This window comes from Cupressus sempervirens, chromosome 4 (genome assembly GCF_028749045.1).
Source record: "Cupressus sempervirens isolate cs-2001-9-10 chromosome 4, ASM2874904v1, whole genome shotgun sequence".
NCBI lineage: Eukaryota > Viridiplantae > Streptophyta > Pinopsida > Cupressales > Cupressaceae > Cupressus > Cupressus sempervirens.
Window position 1 is genome coordinate 57,678,081 of NC_143121.1, and position 25,398 is coordinate 57,703,478.

Sequence of the window (25,398 nt, forward strand, 5' to 3'; positions counted from 1 at the left end):
CAAGATGGGTAAATGGAAATACTCACTGGATCAGATAGCCTCTCAGATCTCCAAAGAACTACTGGAGAGGTTGCAATCAAGATGGGAAGTTGTAACCAAGACTATCAAAGACATCTATGAGTAGACCCTGAGGAATCTCCTGCCGAGTCTCACTGATGCTGAAGTGAAGACATCACTAAAAGACCATGAAGGTAACATGATGATTAGATTCCACACCTGTTTGATACTTGTCAAAGATATTGAGCATGAGGTAAATGATGCAACAAACATGTGGAAAAACATCTATCATCTACACAAATCCAGTGATGATACTATTGAAATCAAGGACATTGACAATAGTGATGATGATGATGATGATGATATTGAAGATATTCCAGGGGATCTCCATTCAATAATGTTAGAAGTTGAAGAAGAAGCTAGAAAATAAATTGAGGAAGAAGAAGCTGAAAGAGAAATGGAGGAAGAAGAAGATGAACAAGACAAAGAGGAAGAAGATCCAGTAAAAATTGTAGCTGAAGTCATTGCATCTCTTCCACACTCTCCACCTAAAATAGTTACAGCTTCTACTGGTGAGATTGTGAGCTCATTGACCTCATCAATTGATCAATCTTCACCTATCTCCTCTCAGCTCCGGGTACCATCTATGCAAGTGTCAACCACTTCATCAACTGAGCTACAGCCACCTTCATTGACCGAGTCTTCCTTAGTCACAGTAGTAAGATCATCAAGCACATCAACTTCTACAATAGAGTGTATAGTAAGTGTACCTACAGGTACTACAATGTTGACTTCTCCTGCTCCAATTTTGGCAATTGTTAGTTCTCCCACTCCATCCTGTATAGAAATTTTGGGAGTAACATCAATTTTTGATACTATTAGCACATCTCTCAGTCTTCCTCTACTTAGTCCTATTCCATTTTTGTCAGCCAGCCCTGCCTCATCAACAATAATCTCAGTTTCCAAGGGTCAAGGTGAAGTCTTTGCAGGAAAAGCAAAAAGATACATGTTTTCCAACAAGACAATGGATGAGGAAATTGACTTGGATAAGAACATTGTCATTCCTAAAATAGATCTAGATACAGCATCTATTGATGAAATGAGAATGCTCAGTCAGCTATTAGAGCAAAAGGCTAGGCAAAAATAGCTCAGGCATGAAAGAGACCAGGAATATAGCATTATTGAAAGTGCTAAAAATATAATAACACAGGCTATAGGTGTTGAAGTAGATTCTACTCAACACATTTTGATTCAGTTGGAAGAGGCTTTATATAAATTCAATGAGGATACCTCCAGCCAAGAAAATTTGATTGAAAAGGCAGAGAAGAAATTTGACAATAAGGTGCTTGAGCACATTACTCAGCATATTGCATTAAAATAGGTAGAATTGTCTACAATTCTGAGTAATTTTGAGAATTCTTTTAATAATGTAACTTCACATTTTGGAAAACTTTGTGATGTTACCGAGTATACCAAAGAAATCAAAGAAAAGCTGAATAAAATTGATGAGGACATGAAGGTCAGTGCCCAAATGCTGCAATCTGACCACAGTGCAAGTTCATCCCATCATCATAAAATAAGATTTTGTCAGAGAAACAGGCAGAATTGCTGAGAGAGGAAGCAAGAATCAGGTCTACTCTGATTGATATTCAGAATATGATTCTTCCTATCATGGATACAATGTAGAAGCATATTGCCCATTCCAAAACATTGATCCATGACAACAACTTCTCAATTGCAGATCATATGATTGAACTTTCTACAGAAATTCAAATAGCACTCTCCGCCAGCAAAATTTTGCAAGAAAATTGGGATAAGACTTTGGCTCTTATTCTCAAGGTACATTCAGGATTTATCTCTCATTTTGGAATCTCTGTGTAAATTTTTTGGCATTATTGTCAAAAAGGGGGAGATAGAACTTCAAGAGCTAACCATGCAAAGACATATGTATTGACTTGTAAATATTGTGCATATTGTATGGGGGAGACATATTTCTAGACACATCTAATAAGATTTGCATTTTGAACTGTATGTCAATTTCTCTACATAAACTTTGATTCATAATTGTTTTTGTCACTAATGCCAAAGGGGGAGATTGTTGGCATAAAGTTATTTGCCATTAGTGACAACACTTTTCTCATAGTCCAGACTGAGCATCGAAGACACAGTTCAAACCGAGTGTTGAAGACTCAGTTCAAACCGAGCGTCAGTGACAACATTTCAAACCGAGCAGATGGACTCAGTGTTAACCAAGTGAAGATGGAAGCAGTGTTAACCGAGTAAAGTTGCACTTAGTGTTAATCGAGTAAAGTTGCACTTAGTGTTAACTGAGTGAAGTTGCACTTAGTGTTAACTGAGTGAAAATGCACTTAGTGTTAACCGAGTGTAGTATTAACTGAGTGAAGACGGAAGCAGTGTTAACCGAGTGTAGTATTAACCAAGTGAAGATGGAAGCAGTATTAATCGAGTAAAGAAGGACTCAACGTTAATCGAGCTCAGTCAGTAAGCAAAGAAGTTAAGTTTCTACTGAGTGACACTATATCTACCGAGTCACCAATGGTTACCGAGTTCCAGGCAACATTGTATGACTAGTATGAACTGCGCCCCTACCTCTACCTAGTGCATGAAGATGTCGTGTAACATGGTGGTTGTCGTGTATCAGAAGGTCATCATATTTGTCTGAAGAACTCGAGTTTATTTTACCATTTGGCCGACTCAGTTGTATTTTGTTTACTTTTGTTCAGCCGACCTTGCATCTATTATTACTAGAATGGTATAAATAATGCTTTACATTTTGTAAAAAGGAGATGACATCAAAAATAATAATAACAATGAAAGGATGCGTGATGTGAATATAGAAGTAGAACAGTATATTAGTAAGGTCTACAAGGTGCAGCAAAGACTTCATCAATCACAAGAGGTGATCAATTGTAAAAGATCTAATCAAGTCATATATAGATCTGATTGGTTCATCCTAACAGGTGAATCATCTTGTAAATCCTCTAACCAGGTAGACTCAATGGTCTTTGTATAAAATCTCCTAACAGAGTGCATACTTATAAAGTGTGTTTCAAATCCTTTAACAAGGTGGATCTAGCAATCCCTCATGCTCTTAATAGGGCAGATCACCAGAAGTGATCATTGTATTCCTTAACTGGCTAACTTCCTACTGCAGTAAAGAAGATTAGTGGGTTTCATCCCCACCCCTGTTTTACTTTCTATTTTGGAAGGTTTTTGGGTCACCAAAATCTTTGTGTATATATGTTTTGGATGTTTATTTATCTCTTACATGCTGCAGATTAGGTGAATGAATACTTTACTAGTTTATGTTGAATTGATTAAAAGGTGTATTGTTACTGATTCACCCCTCCCCTCTCAGTAACCTGTTATATCTTGAATATTTCCAACATATGACATAGAAGATTTGGTCATATTAAGTTTGATAACATTGTGAAGGCCAGTAATACACTTTTTATAAAAGATTTAACCAAGAACACTAAGCATATTCCCACTATTTGTAAGGAATGTATTTTGGCTAACCAAAAGAGAGTTTCATTTCCTAGCAAGTAGTTTTTTACTACAAAAAAGGTAGAATTGGTTCATATAGACTTGATTGATCTTGCAAGAACAAGAGAATTCTATGGAGAAAGGTACTTTATGATTTTTGTTGATGATTTCACTAGAATGATGTTGGTAGCTTTACTTAGAGAAAAATTAGAAGCATTTGAGAAGTTGAAGATATTTTGGAACAAAGTTGAAAATGAATTTGGAATTAAAATCAAAAGCTTAAGATCAGATAGGGGATGAGAATTCACCTCTAGAGAATTCAATATCTATTGTGGAGAGCATGGCATCAAGAGACAACTATCTTCACCCCATACACCTAAGTAGAATGGGACTGTTGAAGCTATAAGAGATATGCTATTTGAGAATGATGTACCAAAGACTTTTTGGATAGAAGCAGTCAATATAAGAATATACACACTAAACAAAGTGAAGATTAGGAAGAGTATGAACAAAACACCCTATGAATTATGGTTTGGTCCCTCACCTTCATTCATGTACTTTAGGATATTTGGAAGAAAATGCTACATCAAAAGAGATGATGATATTTGTAATTTTGATGCAAAGAGAAATGAAGGTATGTTTCATGGTTATTCATTGAAAATTAAAGCTTACAGATGTTTCAACTATGGAACAAAAACAATAGTGGAGTGCACAAATGTTAAAATTGATGAAAAGTTTGGTACCAAAGAAAAGATAATGGATTATAAATTTGATTGAGATGATTACTCTGGAATGACTAACAGAAGTAATGATTTATTTTTCAAGACTAACAATGACATGCAGAATAATGTGCAAGTTGAAGATGTAAGAAAAGAATAGAGCATGGTACCAAAAATAAGAATTGAAGCAGTAACTCCTACTCCAAATAGAAACTTGATAAGAAATCATCCTATAGATCAGATAATAGGAAGTAAGGAAAAAAGAGTAATGACAAGGAGTAGAATTAATGAAGAACTATGTATTATATCTCAAGTAGAACCAAGAAGTGCAGATGAAGCAACAAAGGAATAATTCTAGTAGATAATTAAAAATAACACTTGGGAATTAGTTCCTAGACCTAAGGACAAAAGTGTGATTGGCAATAAATGGGTGTTGAGAAATAAAATGAATGAATAGGGAGAAGTAATAAGAAACAAAGAAAGACTTGTATGAAAAGGTTACTCTTAGCAAGAAGGAATTGACTATAAAGAAACATATGCACTTGTAGCAAGAATGGAAGCAATCAAAATGTTGCTGGCATATGAAACAAACAAGAATTTTAAAGTATATCATATGAATGTTAAGTCAACATTCTTGAATGGAGAACTTGAAGAAGAAGTCTATATTGAACATCCAGAGGGTTTTCCTTTAACAAAAGAAAAGGATATGGTTTGCAAACTAAAGAAAGCATTGTGTGGATTAATACAAGCACCAAGAACTTGGTATGCAAGGTTGGACAAATACTTAGCAAAGCTTGGATTTTCTATAGGAATAGTAGATGGTAACTTATACTTGAAGAAAATAGAACATGGCTTACAAATAATTATTGTATTTGTTGATGACATCATTTTTGATGGAAATGATGAGGCTAATAAAAAATTCTTAGAAGACATGAAGAATGAATTTGAAATGAGCATGATAGGTGAAATGAAATTTTTCTTGGGATTGCAGATTGTTTAGAACAAAGAAGGTATTTTTATTTCATGAACCAAGTATTTAAAAGATTTGGTTTAGAAAATTGTAAACCTATAACGATTCCTATGGTAACTAGTCATAAGTTGTCAAGCAAAGATCAGATGCCTACTATTGAACAAAAGAAGTACAAATATATGACTGGAGGGTTGCAATATTTTACTCATAGTAGAAAAGATATAGCTAATGCAATTGGAATTGTAGCAAGATTCTAAGCTAATCGTAAAGAATATCAACATGGCAGTAAAATTTTTTTTTAGATATCTAAAAGGTACATTGGATTATGTCATTTGGTATGATAGAAACAATGACTCTACTCTTTGTACTTCTATAGATACTAATTGGGTTGTAGATAGAGATGACAATAAAAGCACTAGTGGACGAACATTTCTCCCTAGAGGAAGACTAGTTTCTTCCCTTAGTAAGAAGCAAGATTGTACCTCACAAAGTATTGTAGAGGCAGAGTATGTTGTAGCAGAAAACAACTCTAATCAATTCATATGGATGAAGCAGATGATGAAGGATTTGGGAATTACAATTATTGAACCTATTATCACTTACTGTGATAAAACCAAGTACTATTAACATATCTAAGAACCCTATTTTGCATTCCAAAACTAAGCACATAGCAATAAAGTATCATGTGCTAAAAGAAAAATTTGTAGAGAAAGAAATCATATTGGAGTACATTAATACTAAGGAACAAATTGTAGACATTTTCACAAAGGCCTTGCCAAAATATACTAGTTATGGTTATGCCCCTACCTAGCTTAGAGTAGAAGATGTAGAAGTGCATTAGTCAAGGGTATAAAACACAATTATTGGATTGGACTAAATACTAATGCTTCCTCAATGGGGGAGTATCTGTGATGAACAAAGTCAATCAAGGACTCTTGTAAATACATAATTGGTATGCAATAATGTCTTTTAATACTTGTACTATTTATAAAATGATATACAAAAGTTGTAAAGCAACAGATCAATTTGCAGTCATGCTAATAGATTGTTATTTGCTCAATTTTTTGCTACCTTTGACAATGATGTCAATTGGGGAGAGAGTGATATGAAAAACATTAGAGAGAGTTTGTACTATGAGGGAGAAATGTTGCAATAAAAATATTTGCATGAAGATTTGAGTGTTAAAGAAAAACTATTGGTATTCTTGGAACTAGATGTTTTTCATCTATATTGCCATTAATTCCAAAGGGGGAGATTTTTTAGCACGAATGTTGATTCTATAAGGGAGCTTTGTAGAATAGTGTTATGACTGTGTTTGTCATTGATGACAAGATAGCAATAAGTTTGCAAAAGATCAACATAGTAGTAGACTGAGTTTCATGCATTAAAGACATCACATTTCATATCTACCTATGTGCAATTACCAATGTATATACTAAAGCATGTATTTGACATATGGGCAAGTGTATAGAACCTAAATTAATAGTGTATGGAAGATATTAATGATTTACAAAGAATTGCAGGGAAATAAAGCATGAAAAATAGTTTCCATTGTATGATCAATATATCACATTCTATTTGGAATGAAGGGTTGTGTAGTTAACTAGAGGAAGTATACTAACCACTAATGATGTCATAAAGTGCACAAGTATGGAAGTCACACATGTGAAATTTTTTGTATAACTATGAGCTGACAACATTAATTAAATTTGTAATTCATAGAGCCAACTCAAGAAATTAATATTGAGTGTGGTATAAAGGAAAGATTTTTTCCAAGTTTTAAATATTATTATTGAGATTGAGAAGTAGAGGAGACTTTTGAATTGTGAAGTAGAGGAGGAAAGTAATCTATTAATGCATGTAAGTGACCTTAAGGGTTACTACTGATAGATATAGAGTTCTAAATCTGATTGCATGATCTAAAGGTAACGAAGTCCAATGCATTAGATAGAGAGAGAAGAAAAAATTGTCACATATCAATTATTTTGAATGGAATAGTACCAAGATCAATTGGACTATGGGTTCATTGATATGATCCTAAAGCTATTTGGATAGTGGGTTCAACTACCTTCCACAACTCCTAACAATGTTGGAATCATCTAATAGGGATTCAAAGTCTCCTAACAGGGACTCTTTGTACTAAGTGTTGTAATAGACTCCTAATAGGGTCTATCTTCTAACAAGGAGTATATAGATTAGTACATTATATTTGTGGGCATCATTCCCACCAGGGTTTTCCCTCTGATCAAGGGTTTCCCTAGTCAACATATCTAGTGTATTTGTGTATGCATACTTCTTATAGTTGTTGTTTTCTTTGGTTGATTACTTAAGATTTTTTTAAGATTGATACATAATTGATTCACCCTCCCCCTTTTAGTTATACTGGTGGACTACTATTTCTAACAAATTCTTCCCATCAAAAGGTACTATAGTTTGGAGAAAAGATGTACTATTGCTTCATCAAATTAGTGAATACATTGTTGAAATGGGAGAGAATTATGCAAGCATTATGGATAACTATTTTTATGCATTTAATGAGAAAATGAATAATAGATTCAAGATTTGAAGGAAATTAGTGGAAGATTTCAAAGATGATTTTTGTTTCATGGTTGATAGTAACAAGGTGTACATTTAGGCAACTAGTCCAAGAATTGCATGGGTAAAACCTCTAGGATATGAGGCAAACATTGATGAAACTAAAGACATAATTGAGGCATTGATAAATGAACTTGTTGATCCTAAGGCTACTTAATTTGGCACCTATAATGTGATAAAGTCCAAAATAGAACTAGAAATCAAGCTCCCTCAAGTAGTTAACAAGGGCAAGAATAGGATTGCTAAACTAAAAAAATAGTTTTACTCTTCTATTAACTTAAGGAAAAGGAGAGGATGAAGAAGTAGAAGATGTAGAAAAGTTAGAGGAAGATAAGCCACTGAAGAAGAAAGGTAAGGTAATCATTACCAAGCCTGCTAAGACATCTATTGTCATGTTCACAGGGAGATCATCAAGGAAGAAAGTAGATAAAGGAGGAGACATAATCATCAAAAGGTCTCCACCCACCTTTGAGGAAAGGATAAAAGATCTAGATTTAGGATCTAGCATTACTAATTTTGAGGCACTGAAATATGACACAAGAATTACTAATGAAAAAAAGAAAATTGAAGATGTATTAATATCCAAGATGGGTATGTGGAAGTACTCACTTGACCAGCTCACTCAACAAATTACTAATGATTTGGTGGACAAGATTAAGCCAACATGGGAGCATGGAATGCAAACATAAAAAGATATATATGAGTAGACCTTGAGGCAGCTCATGCAAAATTTAGATGATAAGGAGGTGAAAGAATCTTTGAAAAAAAGTGAAGAAAAGTTAACTTTAAGATTCAACACTTGTCTTGTACCCTTGACAGATATTGAGCATGTTGTGAAGAATGCTACAAACACATGGAAGAATGTTTATATTCTTTATAAGCCAAGTGATTTTTAAGTTAATGTAAGTGATAAGGATGATGATGATGATCAAGAGAAAGATGTGAATCATTTTGATAATGTAGATGATGAAGATGAGTAGGGATAGGAAGCTACTGAGGAAGATGTGCAAGATGTTGAGGAGACTGACCTATTAAAGATTGTTGTAGTGGTTATAGCCTCACTTCCTCATTCTCCCAAAAAAAAAATGAAAAGATCAAGCTCAAAGAAAGCTTCAGTAGGATTGATTGTAACCAGCATTGAAAGCACTAGCACTCAATCAATCTCTACACCTATCTAGCTTAGTACTTCATTGATAATAGTGCCAAGCACTTCATCTACCAAGAAGAAAATTCTTCCCTCTACATCAGTTTTGGATACATTAGGTATTTCTTCTACTATTATTTCAATGAATACAATATCTATTTTTGCAGCAACTCCTAGCATTTCAACAATTGTTTCCTTCCCTAGTATGCAAGTAATAAGTGCAAGGATATTTGAGACCAAGACTTAACTGAGCACAAAAAAATTCATAAAAGGCAAAGAGAAGGAAGAGGATATAGATCTAGATGAGGAGATTGTCATTCATGAATGAGACATCACAAATCTAAATCTAGATCAAATGCAATTTTTTTGTGAACTACATCAAAAGAAATCCAAGCAACAAAGGCTTAGAGAGAAAAGAAACGAGGAATTTAAAGATCATTGAGGATGCTAAAAATATTCTAGTAGAGGCTCTAGGCATAGAGGTTGATACTTCTCAACCAATATTGTATTAGTTGGCAAAGGTAGTCTAGAAATATAATGAAGATTTGGATGGACAAGACAAATTATTTGCTAAAAGCTAAGAAAAAGTTTTAGAACTTATTGCTCAACAAATTTCCATTCATCTAGTAGAATTATCTACTATCTTAGGTCCTCTAGAGACCTCTCACATTAATATATCTTAAATTTTTGGTAAACTATGTGATATATCAATTTTTACAAAAGATATAAGAGATAAATTATCAAAAATAAATGACAATCTTAAGGTAAGTGCACAATAGTTGTAGCTTGACCCAAGTTCAAGCTCTGCCCACTTCAATAGGATCAAATTTTTGATAGATTTGCAAGTAGAATTGTTGAAAGAAGAGGCAACAATTAGATCAACATTTAATAGTTATTTAGAATATGATTCTTCCAAACATGGATCCACTACAAAAGCACATTTCACATTCAAAAATGCTCATCCATGACAATAACTTCTCCACTGTAGACCATATGATTGAATTGGCAATGGAAGTGCAGATTGCATTGCACACATGCAAGGTCTTGTAAGAGAATTGGGACAAGACTTTGGTGCTTATCTAGAAGATACATTCAAATTTCTTGTCCTATTTTTGTATTACTATGTAAAGAACATACATTTCATAAATCTTTGGCATTAATATAAAAAAATGGGAAGAAGATGTAAGGAGAAAAGAGGAGAAGATGTGAGAAGATGTGAGGAGAAAGGTGGAGAAAATTGAAAGAAGCTTGAAAGATTGTAAAGAAAAAGTTTATTGTATAAAAAGGGAGGAGATATATTTAAATGTACATATATTATCTATGGAGGAGCATTACCATGTACAAAAATACTTCTCTTACAAAGCCAATTTTGGAAAATCTCAAAAATAGTATACTCTATAGAGTTTGAGACATAAGGTGATGGATAAAGTGTTCTTGAACATTCTTGAATTTAGTTTTGACTAATAAGTGTTTTTGTCACTAATGCCAAAGGGGGATATTGTTGACACTCTAGACATGTTTGTTATTAGTGACATGCACTTCTATAGATTGTAAGTATCTACAGAGCATATTGTACAATTAGTAGTGTTAACTAAGCATTTTACTTGCTACCAAGTTCTATAGTTGTTGCTGAACCCTTTGGACAAATTTCAATTTGCATTGAGTAGTAACTATTATGGTAATAATTAACATTGTAAATAGAGCATCTCAATGTATGCCAAGTTTACTAGTACAAACTGAGTTATGTAGTGCTTACCAAGTTCACAATTGATATGATGTGAGTCTAGTGTTAAGAAAGCTATTCAGTGTTAACCAAGTAACTCAGTTTATATCAAGCTCATAGTGATAGCATTGACCAAGATATTTAGTGTGAATCAAGTGATTTAATTTATATGTTCAGTTTCACAATATTCACTGAGTTACTAGTGTAAATTGAGTTCAAGACTACTTGGAAGTGATCAATATGAACTGAGGTTCTAGTTTTACCAAGTGCACGATGATGCAAAGTGTTGACAGTGGATGTTGAGTATCAGAACCTAACTAAATCAATCTTTAGAACATGAGTTTCTACACTTTGCTTGGCTTTGTAATATTTGAGTAAACTTTTATTGTGGCTAACATTGTAATTTTGTAATTGGATTGATACATATGTAATGTATTGTATCACATCCAAAGGATGAAAAAAATAATTTAATAATAAATGAAGAATAAAAGAGTGAATTACAAATGCTACATCAATATAAGGAGCAAAAAATATTTAGCTATCATCGCAAGGTGATTTGTACACTCAGAGAAATCTCACTTAGCAAACCAAGCTTCAAATCAAAGATTAGCTACTAATTCATCCTAATAGGTGGATTAGTCAAATCATTCAACAAGGTAGAACTAACAATCTTGTGTAAATCTCTTTACCGAGTGCATATCTCATTGTATGTTTATAAATTCTTTTGCAAGGTGGACCTGGTAGTCCTTAATTCTACTAATAGAGTACATCATAAAAAGTGATCATTGTAAGCCTTAACAAGCCAACTTTATACTATAGTACTAAAGCTTGTGGTTATCATCCCCACCCTAGTTTTACTTTCTACTTGGAAGGTTCTTGGGTCACCAAATTGTGTGTCAAAATTGTTATGTATGTGTTGATGTTTTTAGATTCTCATGCATTCAATTAGATAAGAATTAACATGAAGGATTAATTGCTAATTAAGGAAATTTTTTATAAGTTATTGATTTACCCCTCCCCTATCAATAACTTAGCCTTTCGTAATATTTCCAATAAGAAACAACATATTTAGCTTCAATAGCAGATTGAGATATGTAGTTTTTTTTCTTGCTAGTCCATATAAGGAACCTTTTTCCTAAGAAAAATTCTCCTCCACTAGTTCTCTTTCTATTGTCAATATTTCAAGCCCAATCCACATCAATTTAGGCTCTTAACTCAAACTTTTTCCTTTTTATTATATTATAGACCATAGTATTTTATATCTTTCAAATATCTCATTGTTCTCTTAACAGCTGTCAAATAATTCTCCATTGGATTAGTAGAGAATCTTGTAACTATCCCAATAGATAATAAAATATTAGGTTTTATATATACTACATATTGTAATTTACAAATCATAGAAATATACAACGTTTGATTCACCTCAACTAAATCATCATTCTTTGAAAATTTGTGTCATGTCACTATAAGTGTGCTTACTAGCTTGGAATCTTCCAATCCAAAAGTTTTCAGTATCTCCTCTACAAATTTAGACTAAGTGATGTATATACCATATTTCATCTTATGTACATGCAAGTCAAAAATTAGCTTGATCTCTTCTAACATAGACATCTCAAATTATTTCTTCATTTCATTTGCAAAAGCTTTACATAAAACATCTTGACCTCCAAATATGATATAATCAACAAAAATTTTAGATAGTAAAATATCTTTCCCTTTCTCTATCTTTAAGTATAGATCTCTATTATCTTTGGCCCTTTCAAATCCAATCTTCAAAAGATAATTGTGAAGCCTTTCATACCATGTTCCTGGGGCTTTCTTCAAACCATATTAAGCATTGTATAAGTGTACATGCCATATTTTTTTTGTTAGCATCAAAAAATCCTTCTAGTTGTTCTATATAAACCCCTTTTTCTAATATGTCATTCAAAAATGTAGATATAACATCCATTTGATAAACTTTGAACACTTTGTATACAGAGTAAGCAAGTAGAGTTCTTACTACATTTCTCCATAGTCTACACCTTCTTCTGGTGCATATCACTTGCAAACTAAGCTTTCCTTATTCCTTGTGACTTCACCATTTTCATGTAACTTCTTTCTACATACCCACTTGGAGCCAGTCACATTTTTATCTTCTAGTCTGGAAACTAAAGTCCATGTCTTATTCTTTTCAATCTATTCATTCTCTTCTTTTATGGCATTACTTTAGTCCACATCTTATAAGGAATCTTTTAGTGATTTAGGTTCATGCATGCTAAGAAAACATGTATCATAGCTCAACCTAATTTTTTACATTGCTCTTGCATTTTTATCTCCAATAATTTCTATACCAAAGTGATGACTTTTGACATAATTAGACAATCTTGGTTCTGCTCTATTTTCCACATTTGGTCTATCAACTTTTGAATCACTATGTACTTCTCTATTAGGTAATTCAACACAAATTTCATATACACTAATCTCAAAATCAAAATGTGCCTCAACTTTATTTTGTAACTTGATCCTAGATTGTAGCTTGGTTCCTAAAGGCAACTCGAAATTTATAGTATCTAATTTGGGAGTCATTGAATTTTGTTGAGTTGCAACTTGATTTACAACATCTTTATCAGTAAGAATATCTTCATAAAAGTATATAAATGATTTATATTTCTCTAGTTCCTTCGTAGGTTCAACCTCATCTACTACTATATATTCATCAAATTTCACATTTGTACTTTCCACAACTTTGTTAGTGTTAGTATTAAACACTTATAAGCTTTACTTCTTGTGGAATAGCCAAGAAATATATGTTTTTCACTTTTTGTATTTATTTAATCATTCCTAAAATCATTGAGAATATAACACTTTCCTACAAATGCCTTAAAATATTTTACATTGGGTGAGTATCAATACCATAGCTGAAAAGGTGTTGAATGAGTACGTTTCTTGACTTGCACATAATTCAAGGTATAGATAATTGTACTTACAACCTCTCTCTAGTATTTCAAAGCAAAAAATTTCTCCATGATCAGTGTCCTAACATAGTCCATTACAAATTTGTTCCTCCTTTCAACAATTCTATTTTGTGGAAGGGTCGTAGGAGTAAATGTTTTTCTTTTGATTCCTCTGTCATTACAAAACATCTCAAACTCATTTAATGTAAATTCTTGTCCTCTATCAAATCTCAAACATTTCAAACATTTACCTATATCATTTTAGTTAGGGATAACTTTAAGAAATCCCTTTAGAAAAATATATAAAATTTTGGTGAATCAAACTTTAGTTCAAGGGAAAATTAATTTCTATTGGTGAATTATTATTTTTTTAGTAGGAAAAGATTTAATTTTATTGGCAATTTTTTTTTCAACTATATGAAAATTTTATAAAGTCCTAGTGAATCTTTCATTATTGATGAAATTCATGGACATAAGTACAAATACCTAGAAACTATGATTTTATTATTATTATATGGATCCTAATTGACTATCTATTTAGAGGTTAAATTTATCCCACTTATACCATTATAGCTATTAGAAATAGGAATTACTGGGGGATGAATTAATAATTTAAAAACTATAGTTGGCAACTAAATATTATTTATTACTTTTAACTATACATAAGAAAGTAAATAATTAATGTTGCATAGTAATAGTAACCATGCATAGAGACAGCTCATAACACCATATTTTGTTAGCCAAGAAAACCCTAGCCCAAGGAAAACCCTAGTGGGGATGATACCAACTAGATAATATACAAATATATATGCTCCTGGACCCTATAAAGAGTCAATGAGAAAATTTAGTATAGAGAGTCCCTATTAGGAGACTTTGAGGATATGTGTAGGATCATGGTGTGCCAAAAAGTGGCGATATGAAAAATATGTAGTTCTAAAATGCTTCAAATGATTTCAAAGTCTATTCCAACTTTTTTCCCACCCATCCTAATACTAAATGAAAAAAATTAATATATTTATAAGGTCTACTATATCTTTTGATACCAACTCTATATGGTCAACTTTAAAAAATCCTAAAAATGTGTTTTTGGCCTGTTTTTATGTGATTTTTAATTCAAACATGTAGCTGATGACTTTTCTTTTGCCAAAATTTGATGAAATGAAAAGGGTTTTTTAAGAATTTTCTTATCTTTCGATAAATTTAAGGTTTGTCAAATTATGAGTTTAGTAAGTGATTATTATGTATTTTCTAATGGAGTTACATATAAAGTGTTGATTGACACACTACTTGAAAAACACCTATAAATTTCAAATGGTAAAACATTTTTTAAATTCAAAAGATACATCAAATTCTATGTTTCTTTCACTATAAGGAAAAAAATTGAAAAATCAAATTTTGCAGAGTTTTGAATTAGTTAAGGTGGTTAGACATGAGAGTTTTTTAATTTCAAAAATACTAAAGTCAAAACTTAATTATTTATTATTTATTTAGAATAAAAGTATCCAAAAATATGTGTCACATCTAGGAATGAGTCTAGTACTTATACCTAGAATATTATTCAAAAATATTATCATTTAATTTTGATTAAGGTGGTTAGACATATGTCTGCCTTTTATTTTTGTTCTGAAATTTTTGTAATATTGCATTAAAATTCAAAATTTTGACCAATCAATTTTTATTTTTTTGAGATAAGTCCTAGTAGTTTAGAAACTAGATTCAATTTCCTATAGATTCCTTTCTCTCAAATTTTTGATATAAAGTTAATAACAAGTAGAAAATTACACGTCAAGTTGATATAACCCTGATTTTCTAATTTTTTATTACCACTTAAGAGCATAGTTCGGTTGACCATGATCCTGCACATACCCTTGAATCCTTAATAGGAGATTCCAACCCTATTAAGAGTTGTAGTATAGTAGATGCAAGATGAGCCCACTACCCAAACATGTACTTCCAACTATGCGAAGAGCTCACTATCCAAATAAGTAATTAGTTCTCTAGTAAATAGGTTTTGTAACTTCTTTCTTGACTAATCCCTAACCTCAACTAGATCTTTGATCACTAAATCAGGTTCCAAAAAACTTTGCATATATATCACTTCACAAAAAGTTTGTATATCATTTGTCATAATACAAAATGCACAATGCACAACAACACTTTGAATTCACAAGATGTAGTTTGCACAAGTACCATGCCTTTGCACAAATTCCTTCTAGGTTGGCTAAGACCATAATATACATTTTCAACTTAGAGTAAACATCTAGAATTTTGTCCCTAATTGGTCAATTAATTATTTTGCAAACAAAATAATTCTTTTCTTTTAATTTTGTTGCCTTGTTTCACTAGTAAAACATGAATATCTATTTTTCATACTATTTGTATTGTTGTATGAAGTTATAGACATATGTAGATACTCAAAAATGGTTCATGTCTTATTATCACTTTTTCATACTAATGTATCCCATTTTCTCATTCCACTAACTCTAATCTTCTATCCAACTTGATCACATTTCAACACTGTCTATCATTATTCATATCCTCTTTCATATCAATTGTAAATCAACTCAAAATCATATCAAATAAACTCTAAATCACCTAAAATTACCTGAAATCACTCTTAATCAACCTAGAGCATGTCAACTATCCCAAATCTATCATCATTTGTTAGATCCTAGGCATTGTTGTGGCTTTTAGTGCCTTGCAAACCTTTCAATCTATCAAATCTTGTCAATCTGACCTTAGTACTATCATGGCTCTCAGTGCTAGGTCAAACTATCATTCACATCATCTAATCTTTGACATTTTTGAGTCTCTCAGTGTCACATCATGGTATTATTAACCATTTAATAACATTGACAATGTCTATCAATGTTATTATGATTAACCCTATCAACTAGTCTTGATCTTGTAGCATTTTACAATGCCAATTAAATGTTACGTATCCTTAATTCATGTTATGTTTTCTTGGCATGTTATCAATTTCAATCAATCAATCAATTTGACCATGGGTTTGGTCTACCTATCATTATCTTAGTCAACCTCCATTATTGTTACATTTCATCAAAGGATACTATTGAACTTATTTATTCAAATTGGCCAATCATCTACTAATTTTCTACATAGGATTAAACAACCCATAATTTAATCCTATGCCATTTCACTAATTTTTCTTCTTAACTAACCTTCTCAATTAATTAATTTTATTAATTAGTTGATTCATCATTCAAAAAAACAATGGAAATTCTCAATTTCATAAGTCATATTTTCCGCCATTAATTCCATTTTTTACTAATTTTTATTTGTGTGGAATAATGGACTTTTAATTCAAATACTTCACATAATATTGACATCATCATGACACATTATCGATTCTTCATTTACACTTGGCTAAGATATGTCGTAATCCATATATTCTTATTCCTTAGATCCATATTTGGCTTCCATTGTCATAGATTCTTGGCTTTAGTTGGGTTTCAGGTGTCATATGATGTGTCAGAGATCCTCTTCCATCTTTACCCATGTTTGACTTCCAAAGCATCATACCATCCTACATTTGGTCTCTCTCTCTCTCTCTCTCTCTCTCTCTCTCTCTCTCTCTCTCACATGGTAAAATTACATCTAATATTCTCATAGCATTATCACTATCTTAGGATTTCACTTCCTAATTGTGTGCATTATAAGAAATTTGGAGCTATATCACACGGAGAAGAAAGAAGGACATGGGAGCTATAAATGAAAGAGGGGTTTTTTAACATTGTGTTGCTTTCTTTGTTTATTTGGCTTTCATGGTAGACTAGACGATGGTATTCGTATTGGGCTTGTGATTTTTTCAAAATATTTTAAAAATTAACGTGAGAGAGAGAGAGATATCAAATATTAAAAAAAAAGGGGCCATAAATGAGAGGAAGAATGCTCATTTTATAATCAATTCACAAGATGGGAGCACTAAAATTGTCACCTTGGATATGTGACTTGGTAAGAGATTGCTTTCAGAATCCATGACACATATGACACAAGATGCCAAATGTAGGATTGTATGATGCTTTGGAAATCAAATATGTCTAAAGATGGAAGAGGATCTATGACATGTCAAATGACACCTCAAACCCATGTAAAGCCAAGAATCTATGAAAGTGAAAGCCAAATAAGGATGTGCATAAAGAATAAGATTATATGGATTATGACATATCTTAGCCAAGTATAAATGGAGAATCCACAATGTGTCATGCCTATGTGTGATGATGATGTTAATATTATGTGGAGTATTTGAATTGAATATCCATTATTTCACACAAATAGAAATTAGTTAAAAATGGAATTGATGGTGGAAAATATAACTTAGGAAATTGAGAATTTCCGTTGTTTTTTTGAATGATGAATCAATTAATTAATAAAATTAATTAATTGAGAAGGTTAGTTAAGAAGAAAAATTAGTAAAATGACATAAGATTAAATTATGGGTTTTTTAATCCTATAGAGAAAATTAGTAGATGAATGGTTAATTTGATTAAATAAGTGCGAGAGTATCCTTTGATGAAATGTGACAATAATGGAGGGTGAATGGGATAATGATAGGTAGACAAAAGCCATGGTAAAATTTATTTATTGCTTGAAATTGATAACATGCCATGGACATATGACATGAATTAAGGACATGCAACATTTAACTAACATTGTAAAATGTTACAGGATTGAGATTGGTTGATAGGGTCAATCATAATAACATTGACAAACACTATCAATATTTTTAAATGGTTGATAATGCCATGATCTAACATTAAAATAATTTAAAATGTAAAAAATTAGATGATGTGAATGATATTTTGACCTAGTACTGAGAGCCATGGTAGTACCAAGAGTAGATTGATAAGATTTGATCGATTGATAGGTTTCCAAGACATTGAAAGCCACAAAAATGCCTAGGATTGGATGAAATAATGATATATTTGGGATATGAAACATTTTAGGTTGATTAAGACTAATTTTAGGTAGATTTATGGTGATTCTAAGTTGATTTGATATGATTCCAAGTTAATTTACAATTCATGTGAAAGAGGATATGAATGATGACATACATTGATGTAATATCATCAAGTTGGCCAAAACATCAAACTTAGTGGAATGAAAAATGGGGATGAATTAGTATAAAGAAGTGATGACGCCATATATGTAAACCATTTTTTAGCATCTAAAACATCATCATAAACATGTATATTATCTCTATCTAACTTCGCTAGTCATAATATGGTGTTAGTAACAAGTTACAAAACAATACATTGTTGTAAACCAAATTCATACTTAGACAATTTTTTGAGTTCCAAAAGCTATGTATCTTTATTTGGGTATGTGTAGGATCATGGTGTCATGTCCCCTTTTCAAATAATTAAAAAATAATAATCTTTGCTAAGGCAGGTAGGTTCAAGAAAGTGAAGTTTCGGAAAAAGGGTGTTAATCTTTGAAAACCGTTGAACTAATAAATAAAAATTATTATTAAAATATGTTTCATTAACCTCTCTTGGATGTGAGTTATGGTTATTCCCTCTTTTAAGGGGCTTGGAGGAATTTTCGGGGGAGGGGAGAACTTGATTGTGCTCATTTCTTTGTTATTCTTCAGAGGCTGCCAAACCTGTGGAGAAGGAGACCCAAGAATGGGAGTTTGCAGGTTTCCAGGGAGACCCAAGAATGAGAGTTTTCAGGTTTCTAGGAAGGCTAAGGATAGGAGTCTGAAGCTATTCCATGTGCATGCTCATACAGAGTTTGCCTTTGTGCTGAATAGTGCAGATTTGTGAGTTTTCGGGGTTATTTTTTGGTATGAGTTTGGTATTTTCAGTAGAGTATTTCATATCAGTTTGTATTGCTTCTATATTTCAGACTTTAAGATATTAAAATAGAGTTGAATATATGTATTGAGATGTGATTAAACTTTTGAGATATTTTATTAATGTTTTGTGGTGTTTCTAGGCATTTTTGTGTTAATTTCGGGAGCCCGATGAGCATAGTTTTTGTCCTACATTTGTGAGCTATTGTGTAAAGGCTATAAATATATGGAAATGTAATTTTTTAGGCTTTTATGCTGCTAAAATTTATGTAAAAATGTCCATTTTTAGATTTATTAATAATAGGTGAAGCTGTAAAGCTTTTGGCACCATTTCTGGCATACCCGATTTGGGGTTTCTTGAGAAATTTGGAGGATCTTTGTGATATTGGTTGTTTGATCTTAAAGATCTGATTAAAGGTTGGAAATATCATACAAAATCAGAAAAGGGACATTTTAGTGGTATTAGAGCCATGATCTTGCCAGCCTGAGGGTTTGTAGAAGTTTGCATGTCAGTTTTGATAACTACCCAGATCTTGCATTTCAGTTTTGAGAACTACCCAAATCTTGCATGTCATAATTTATGGTTGCATGTTTCTTCTAATCAGTTGCATGTCAAAATTTATGGTTGCATGCTATTTCTAATAATTTTCATGTTAGTTCTTGGTGAATTTGGTGATTGTAGAAGTTTGCATGTTAGTTTTGACAGCTACCCAGATTTTCCATGTCATAATTTATGATTGCATGTTGCTTCTAATCAGCTACATGTCAAAATTTATGGTTCCATTCTACTTCTAATCATTTGCATTTTAGTTCTTGGTGAATTTGGTGGTTGCATGTTGCTTCTAATCAGTTGCATGTCAAAATCTATGGTTTCATGCTACTTCTAATCATTTGCATGTTAGTTCTTGGTGTTTGAAGAAGTTATATCCTATTGGGGTTACACTCTACTTTATCCAGAATGGATAGGTATAGTACAGAGTCTCAGAGGACACGATCTTGGACAATTGATATCCAAAGTCAAAATAGTAGAAAGGATGGTTATTTAGACATTTGAGATAAACTTATGAAAATAAGCCATGACATGTCTAAAAAATTGTTTGAGGACCACCGTATAATGAATGACATGTTGTCCGACCTAGCTAAGGTGGATAAGTTGACTAGATTTCTATTTGGCAAATTTTCTCACAGGACAGATGACACAATTCCCAAGAACTTGCATGAGGAGTTTGAGAAACTAACTGATAGCCAGGTAGAGGTCTCAGATTCTACTCTGCCACAGGAGGTGGTGGGAAAGGATATTAAACAAATTGATAGTAATGGTCAACTTGATACTCAAATTGAGACAATTGTTTACAGGTCACCAAAGGGTGATGCCACAGGTATTCAGGATGGTATAGTTACAACAGGCAGTGACTACAATGTAGTGGGTTCAGATGATGATTATGAGGATTTTGTTGTGCAGTATGGTGAGACACCTGGTAGATATGAGTAGACATTGAGAATTCATGACTTTGCTGAGAAAGAGTACCAGGCATAGTTAGATGCTTCATCACATGAGGTTGAGGCTGGTAGTACTTCACATGATTTGTCCAGCCAGCTGAAGGTGAACAAAGATAGTATTGTGACTTCATTATCTCATCATGACAGGTATGTGTAGTTAGTTGGTATTGGTCATATTACTCAACTCAGGAGTTTTCTTGAGTTACCAGTTAATTCTAGTTTACAGATATGGACTCGAGATTGTTATATTGGCATTTGGGATTCAGTTGACTGGAGATCTTTAACACTTTTTGGTAGCAGTGTTTGTTTGGGTGCTATCATGGATTTGATTAGCAGATTACGTGGTGTTGTCTTTTCTTGTGTCAGTATCTTGTCTGATGATTGTATTAGTTTTTATACACCGATGTTGGGCTTTGTTCATATATCCAGTCAACCATACTTGCTGGAATGTGTTGATGATATTTCATATTTGGCAGTGTGTATAGATGAGTCCCAAGATCATATTGGCATTGATGACATCCAAGAGGATGCAGTGGGCAATTTTGAAGACTTAGTTTCCTTGGGTATAGAGGAGTTGGACAGCAATGCTAATGTTTTTGATACTCTGTATGTTGATATGAGGTTTAGATTTGATTCATAGGATATGGATGGTAATACTCTAGAGACTAGTGAATTTGAGGATACTCCTTTAGACAGTGCATCAGAGGAGGTTTGTAGGAGACAATCAAGCCAGTGCCATTATCTATTAAATCAGTTAAGAGTTAGTGACCAAGACATTGCTATCACTTGCAAGCATTTTGATGCTGCTCGTCGGTTGTTAGCAGTTTATGGATGGGGTTCTCCTACTAGTGATGAGTAGGAAGGCAGTTATCTTTCCTTGATAGAGATCCACTCTTTATGGGAGGCTATTCAGATTTTGAGACAGAATTATATGCAGTTGGTAGCTGATAGAGATTATCTTATGGAGTGGGGAAGTACAGCATATGATGCATTGTTGGCCAAGGAAGATGAGCTGAGTGAGCTTACTAAGCAGCTTGAGGTGACTTCTGAGATTCTTGAGAGTACACAGTTGGCTTTCAAGGAGTCACAGTTTCATTTTGCTAAGGTGACCATGGAGTTAGAGCGGCTACAGTCTTTACCTGATTCTATATAGTCACAAGTTGTGGTGTTTGGTGATCCGAGGATGTCCATGGCCGAGATTGTCAGAGATAGTGAAGATGGGGATGCATCCATCCTTGATACTAACATTGGCATATTAGGTTCATTCCCACTAGAGTCAGGTTCAGTTGAGTTGGGTGTTGTAGTAGATTGTTGTATGCCTGACATGGTGGTGGCCTCTAGTACTAATGGCACAGAGACTAGAGATGTATCAAAGATCATGTGTGATGCTGGTGAGTCGACAGTTGGCATGGTTCCTGCTAGTAATACTACTACCTTGGTGATATCTTCGAAGGTAGTAGTCAGTTCCAACATGGTTAATGATCAATTGCAGTTAGTTTCATCTGGATTACAGTCTGAGCCACTGACTAAGATTGGTGCATTCTATCGGCATTACACTGTGAGGTACGCTCATCAATTTACCTTTGATGACCATGTTGATGAGATTATGATACAGAGATGTACTTTGGTTCCTAGTGCTTATCATCAGTTATGGAATAGTATGATGTCTCATGATGAGAGTTGTGATAGGCACGACATGGTGATAGGTCCTACAGTTGATAGCTTGATAATACATGACTTAGAGAAGGAGTTTTGGATTGATGCTTCAAGATGTGTTGTTATTGATTCTACTCCTTTGGCTATGACATCTCCTGACTTAGCTAGTGATCAGTCACAGTGGGTTATATCACTTGTTCATGGTGAGCTATTGACTGAGGTTGGTTTTTTTAATCAACATTATATTTCAGGGTATTTACATCAGTTAGCAATTGATCCTTGTGTTGAGGAGTTGATGGCAGGAAAATTTGGTTCGGGTTCCATTTCTTGTTGTTTATCTTATGATGGCTTTTCACCATCAGGGGTGCATGGGAGTTATGGTTATGAGACAGTGGCCAAAGATCTACAGAGTTGTGTTGACCGTAGGATTTGTACAGTGTGTGGATTCTCCATACTTGGTATAGTTTCATATGAGAGCATTCACCATTGTTGCAAAGTTGGATTGTACATTCCGTATAGGCCAGTGGGATGTGTTGATGGTATTTATTGTGTTGGCAGTTTGATTTGTCCACTTTACTTGCATTCTAATGTTCTAAGAGTTTGTGTCTCATGGGTTTCTGATTGTGGTAGTGGTGATTTTGGAGTTTGGTTGAGCTGTAATTGTCAGTTTGATTATGGATTCTACTTGGTCATATTGCAGAGGATATTGTAGGAGCCTATGTTATTTGGCAGTAGTATAGTTCATGACTACATTTGGGATCCAGGTGGATTGATTGGTTTATTGTTCAACCATTGCTTGAGGACAAGAAATTTTTGGGAGGGGAGGACTTGTCATGTCCCCTTTTCAAATAATTAAAAAATAATAATCTTTGCTAAGGCAGGCAGGCCCAAGAAAGTGAAGTTTCAGAAAAAGGGTGTTAATCTTTGGAAACCGTTGGACTAATAAATGAAAATTATTATTAAAATATGTTTCATTAACCTCTCTTGGATGTGAGTTATGGTTATGCCCTCTTTTAAGGGGCTTGGAGGCATTTTGGGGGGAGGGGAGAACTTGATTTTGCTCATTTCTTTGTTATTCTTCAGAGGCTGCCAAACCTGTGGAGAAGGAGACCCAAGAACGAGAGTTTGCAGGTTTCTAGGGAGACCCAAGAATGGGATTTTATAGGTTTCTAGGAAGGCTAAGGATGGGAGTTTGAAGCTATTCCATGTGCATGCTCATACAGAGTTTGCCTTTGTGCTGAATAATGCAGATTTGTGAGTTTTCGGAGTTGTTTTTTGGTATGAGTTTAGTATTTTCAGTAGAGTATTTCATATCAGTTTGGGTTGCTGCTGTATTTCAGACTTCAAGATGTTAAAATAGAGCTGAATATATGTATTGGGACGTGATTAAACTTTTGAGATATTTTATTAGTGTTTTGTGGTGTTTCTAGGCATTTTTGTGTTAATTTCGGGAGCCCGATGAGCATAGTTTTTGTCCTACATTTGTGAGCTGTTGTGTAAAGGCTATATAGATCTGGAAATTTCATTTTGTAGGCTGTTATTCTGCTGAAATTTTTGTAAAAATGTCCATTTTCAGATTTATTAATAATAGGTGAAGCTGTGAAGCTTTTGGCACCATTTCTGGCATACCCGATTTGGGGTTTCTTGAGAAATTTGGAGGATCTTTGTGATATTAGTTGTTTGATCTTAAAGATCTGATTAAAGGTTGGAAATATCATACAAAATCAGAAAAGGGACATTTCACATGGTGTACCAAACTATGGCCTTAAGTGGCAGTGAAAAATTAGCAAATCAAGGTTATGTCAACTTGACACATAATTTTAAAGTGGTTCTGGACTTTATATCAAAAAGTTGTAAGAAAATAATTTGTAGGAAATTGAATATAGTTTCTAAAATACAAGGTCTTATCTAGAGAAAAAATTATTTGATTGGTCAAAAGTTTGGATTTTAATGCAGTACTACAAAAATTTCAAGGCAAAAATAAAAAGTAGGTGTATGTCTGACCACCGTAATCATAATCAAATGATAATATTTTTAAATATAATTTTAGATATAAAAAGTAGAATCATGCCTGGATGTGACGCATATTTTTGCCAATTTTTATTCAAAATAAATAATTAATTATGAATTTTCTACTATACTATTTTCAGAATTAGAAACTCCCATGTCTTACCACCTTAACTAGTTCAAAAAAAATCAAAATTTTGTTTTGTTTTTTTTTTTTTCTTATACTAGTCGAAGCATAGAATGTGACGCATCTTTTGGATTTCACAAATCTTATATGGTTTGAAAGTTATAGCTATTTTTCAACCAGTATGTTAATCAACAATTTGCAGCTAACTCCATTAGAAAATAAGTAATAATTACTTACTGAACTTGTAATTTAACAAAACTTACATTTATGAAAAGCTAAGAACATTCTTAAGAAACCCTTTTCATTACATCAAATTTTGGTTTAAAAAAAGTCGTCAGCTACATGCTTGAAGTAAAAAACACATAAGAACATGCCAAAAACACATTTTTGAGATATTTTAAAGATGACAATATAAGGTTGGTATTGAAAGATATAGTAGGGATTATAAAGGTATTAATTATTTTCATTTAGTATCAAGATGGGTGGGAAAAAAATGGGAATAGATTTTGAAATTCTTTGAGGCATTTCAGAACTACATATTTTTTAGATCGCCACTTTTTGGCACACCATGATCCTGCACATACCCATTTCTAAGGTTTTCTACAAGGATGTACATCATGTTTTTCCATAAATGATGACAATTACATATCTTCATTAGCTAATTGTCAACAATCTTCACCTTTGGCATTAATAGCAACA